The sequence below is a fragment of the Phalacrocorax carbo genome, chromosome 1, assembly GCF_963921805.1.
Source record: "Phalacrocorax carbo chromosome 1, bPhaCar2.1, whole genome shotgun sequence".
NCBI classification, from domain to species: domain Eukaryota; kingdom Metazoa; phylum Chordata; class Aves; order Suliformes; family Phalacrocoracidae; genus Phalacrocorax; species Phalacrocorax carbo.
Window position 1 is genome coordinate 141830358 of NC_087513.1, and position 4708 is coordinate 141835065.

Here is a 4708-nt window from a genome sequence, read left to right on the forward strand (position 1 = left end):
AAACACAACTCTTGGAACAGTTTTTATGTGTTAGGGTTCCTGCAAAGTCATAATGCATCATGAACAAATTAATCCATCCTAAAGCAGAGTTAGCTCCCGGGTAACCTTGGCTGTCTGCATTTTTACAGCTAGCACTATCAGGTTTCATTTTTGTATTTTATGGGGAAATAAGCCTTTTGTGCATTAATTATTTGTACAAAACTACAGAGTTGGAAACTCACAGAAACGTATGACAGAAAATGTTTATGCTGATATGTAACATGCATCCCATTACACCCTTTTGCTGGAAAGTATTAGACTGCCCATTACAAGATCTAGGTTTACAAGATCTAGCCACGGTTCGCTTTTAATGTGAAGAGGTATTAATTTGAGGATGTTTAACTTTTATTTCTGTTCTTGTCAATGACAACCCATTTGTTGCCATTGAAAAGATCCACTGGATTACTTTCAATTAGTATTTTCACAAGCTAGCAAATAACGGACATTGAGAAGTAGCTACCGTAGCATTCCCACTGCTGTGGAACAGGGGGACTGTGAGCAGGGGAGTTGGGTGGAAGAAATTGAGAAGACAGCTGGGGAGGCAAAAGAGCATTGCACAGATTGAGAGGGCTGTCTTGAGGAGGCAGCAAAGTCAGGGAGGTTCAGGGTAGACCATAAAGGCATACAGGAGCATTAGGACATAAGGAAATTAATACTACTTAGCCCCTTTCTCTCCCTGCTCAGATCTACGTTTGGCCCAGCTCCAGTGAATTTTCAGCATATATATAAACACATATGCATATATATATATTGAGATATATATACACACATGCATATACCCATATGTACGTGTGTATATATAGCAATGTACCTACGTTCCTCCAGCAGACCCTAAGGAGACCGAAGAAGGAGCTCTGACGGCAGCTCAGCCGAAGCTGTGGCACTGGATACGAACAGGCAGCAGTTGTAATGCAACTGCCTGACAGATGGGTGAAAGTCATCTCACACTTGGTAGCTTTGTGATACCAAACGTGTTGAGGTAACAAACATAATGGAATTCACAGTAAACAATCTATGATATGTTTTCCTTTCCCTGGCCTTGTCTTGTCTTGTCTTGTCTTGTCTTGTCTTGGCTTGGCTTGGCTTGGCTTGGCTTGGCTTGGCTTGGCTTCCCTTCCCTTCCCTTCCCTTCCCTTCCCTTCCCTTCCCTTCCCTTCCTCAGCAATACTTACCTACAGATGGTAAGTCCTAACTGGCGCAGTCCTTCTTAAAGTGTCTGAAATGGCTGAGTTCAGTTGCAAAGGTTCCTTTTTTCTCCCCTTGTTTATTTTAGAGAAAAACCTTCTTTCAAGCAAGAAGCCCAGAAAGCTAAATTACACTTTCAGGGTACTCAGAAATCTGTTTCCTGCTTTCAAGCAATATTTTTTTTAAGTCTTAGTTTTATTTTATTGGATGAAGATAGAATGCGTGAAGAACTGGAGCACCATGACACAGCACCAGTATTGAAAACCTGTAGTAGTAGCACTTAACTACCACCCCGTGGGATAAGTGGAAAGCATCTACATTAGTGTTTTGGCTTGGATCAGGAGCATGCTTTTGAAATGACACTGCTGTTTGGTGCCACTTCCCAGACTTTGGTTCATATCACAGAGCTCTCCCAGTGAGTGTGAGAGGGCTTCTCTTTGGACGGCACAGGAGGCAGTCCGGGAGCCCTCCTGATGTCCTCCAGCTATCATTTACTAGTGATACTGGTCACACACAGCTGCCAGAAAAATACGGCTAGCTTTTACAAGTTACAGAGTTTTCCAAAAGCTTGAACTGTAAGTGCTTCAAGCTCTAACTAGCTCTGAACTGACTCCAAAATGTTGCTTAGGACTGAATCCACAGAAGTGATTTTTCCCATTTTGTAGGATTTTCGGCTGTATGAAGCAATCATTGATGGTCTCCAGAAACTTCACCTGTAAACGCTGTTGTATTATGACACTTGGGCAGCTTCCGTACCAGCAATTGAAGCCCCTCGTCATGGATATTTTATGAGATAGTTGATGACTGTTCTTTATCTAGCAACGCCCTACACTTGATAATATTTTTAGCTCTAAAAGTGTATAGTAGTAGCTGTAAAAATCTAATTTAATTCAGGCTAGTATCACAAAAATATAAAAATGTTCATATTTTGTGTTCGTATGGTTTGGGAATTTGTATTATTATAGATGTAGAAAATTCTGCAGTTCTCTTCTTTATAAGGCTGTAGCTCTAATCTACAAAGCTGTTGGATATTTGCCATCAACTCAGATTAGTCCAATATTTCACTTTGAATCCTTCCATTACATTATACAATATTTTTCTATTTCAGGGATCAAATATAATATTTCAGTGATCAAAATTTTCACCCAGTGTAGCCAAGTATTAGAAGTATCCTCTGGGTTGCTCCTATTCCACCAAATGATTATTTTTATATTACAAATGCACAAGATTTTGTGGGTGCAGCTGTTGAAAGTTGTTAAGGGCAGTAGTTGTGCATGTCCCATTGAACTTCAAAGGAAACTGGTGCCAAAAAATATCAGGATACTTAAGGCATTCCAGTATATTGGACAGTAAAAGAACAGCAATAAACACCAACTTATTGAGAATTCAAATGGGATGTTTATAGGGTCTATCAAAAAGAATAAAGAAGAGGGGTAATCTCATAGTAACAAAACTGCATAACAATTGTATCAGATTATCTAATTATAAAAAATCTAAGTAAAAAATACCTGCACATGATCTTTAGGCTCAGATAGCCAACATGTCAGAATAATGGTCTGATCCTCTACAATGAATTCTGAAAACTTGCAACCCATTGGGAAATAGCTGAAGACAAACACCTGTATAGCTAGCTAGGGAGAAGATAAAACTGTAAATAGACAAGAGAGCTGTAGGGGAGAAAGGATGCAATTCTTTAAAAAAATGAAGCAAGGAATCCCACCAGTACCATTCAGTAAGCTGCATGTTTAGCTGTGGTTAATTACTGTTACGAATGGTAGAAAAGGATGTATTTGAATATCTGAGGTGTGAGAGACTGATGACCAGCACACATACGAATTTCCAAAGATAAAATCATGTTGGATAATGTCACATTTTTCTGAGGAAATATAAAAAAATTTAAGAGTTCCTAGAGATGTAGTGTGTCTAGAGCATAATGCAACATTCGATACTGTGTGTCATAAAGCACTGTGTTGAAAAAGAGAAACTGGGTTTTGGTACAGTGAACACTTGTATCAACATTGACAAACAGCTTACTGTAGGACTGCAGAAAAGGTGGCAGACATAAGGAATTAGAAGGGAACATTTTCAGTGAGATACCTGAGATTACCGGATATACTTTATTTAACATCTCATGGTTGGGAACATCCTTGGTCTTGTGTTTCCCTGGTGTGTAGTACACTTCCCTTGGGTACAGGGTGGTAATAATAATTGATTAAATAATCGAGGATGTATTTTGCAAGTTTCACTTTCCCCGTTTGCAAGACACATTTTGCTGCGCAGGGTTTAGTTTAGGCTCACCCCTAATAATATTCGGGGACTCTTCCACTGGATATATTATGTGGGATTCATAAAGGCTGATTTTTAGGATGTCCACCAGTCTTCCTTCGATCTTCTATTTTGAGTGGCAACAGGAGAGGTCTCCATTGAACGCCTAATTTAATTACTTTGGGTCACCATCTAGAAAGGTCTGTCACTCTCCATCACCTAAACAGGAAACTTGGAGATCTTACTCTTTAGGCTAATCAAAGGCATATAAACAAGTCCTAGTCCTGAGGGAGTCAGTTCAGACCCTCTCAAATTATATCTGGGTGAAGCCTGAGCAGATGTGTCACAGTATTGCACTGCTGAGGTAACTAACGGGCCCATTTGCCCATTATTGTTTGGAGAAACGTGTAAGTACACCAGCTACCTCTGTTAGCAACACTGATAGGAAAATTTAAGCTACCTTAAAATGTACAGTTTATCAGCTCCTGAAGTTCAAGGAGAGTGGAAGTAAATGTTTCCAGCCCATCAATATCCCATGCTGGTGTAGTAGACTGGACTCCAGCAGAAGTGCAAACTCTCCTCTGAAACCACTCGGTACAGCAGTCAGAAAGCCAGGCTGTTCCCACCGCCTAGTTCAGTTACCATCCTTTGCCACCAAGGGAAAATCCAAGGACGAAAGATACACCACCTGAGCTGTGACTGCTGCATGGCAGTTGTGCATTGCCAGCGGTTCCTCTGTGGCTAAACGAACAGCAAAGGCCAGTCTAACCAAGAGGCTGGTATCTTCCACCTGGGATGTGTCAACAACAGCATCTCCCTACAGATCATAAGTGAGAAGAGCACAGAACTGACCTGGGGCAGAAAATGGTAATGACCTAACATCTCTGTGTGACTTGGCAAACCAAAAAGATCCCCAGAGACCCCTTTAGTTCAAAAGGCTTTAATATCAACCCCACAAAAGTCACAACCGTAAACACTACTTGCTGATAAGGTAATTGTCTGGCATAGGACAAAAACAAGACCAAGGCCTCCATGGCCTGGGCGTCCTCCAGACGTGAGGGTCTGGAGCCTGCAGAAGGCTGCTTCTTGAAAACACTGACAATACCATGATGATGGCTATACACCTGAGGATCTGGCTGTCATCAGGGTTTCTAGGCCAAGTATATTCCATCAGATTTGTATGTGGAGTAATATAAAAACTACAGAAGGCTCAACAACA

The 4708-nt window shown here is 40.8% G+C and overlaps 1 protein-coding gene across 1 annotated transcript in view; it reads left to right on the plus strand.

Moving 5' to 3' along the window:
* ZBED1 (zinc finger BED-type containing 1) overlaps window positions 1-4708 on the plus strand; it is a 58544-nt gene that overhangs the window by 16789 nt on the left and 37047 nt on the right. The window lies entirely within an intron of this gene.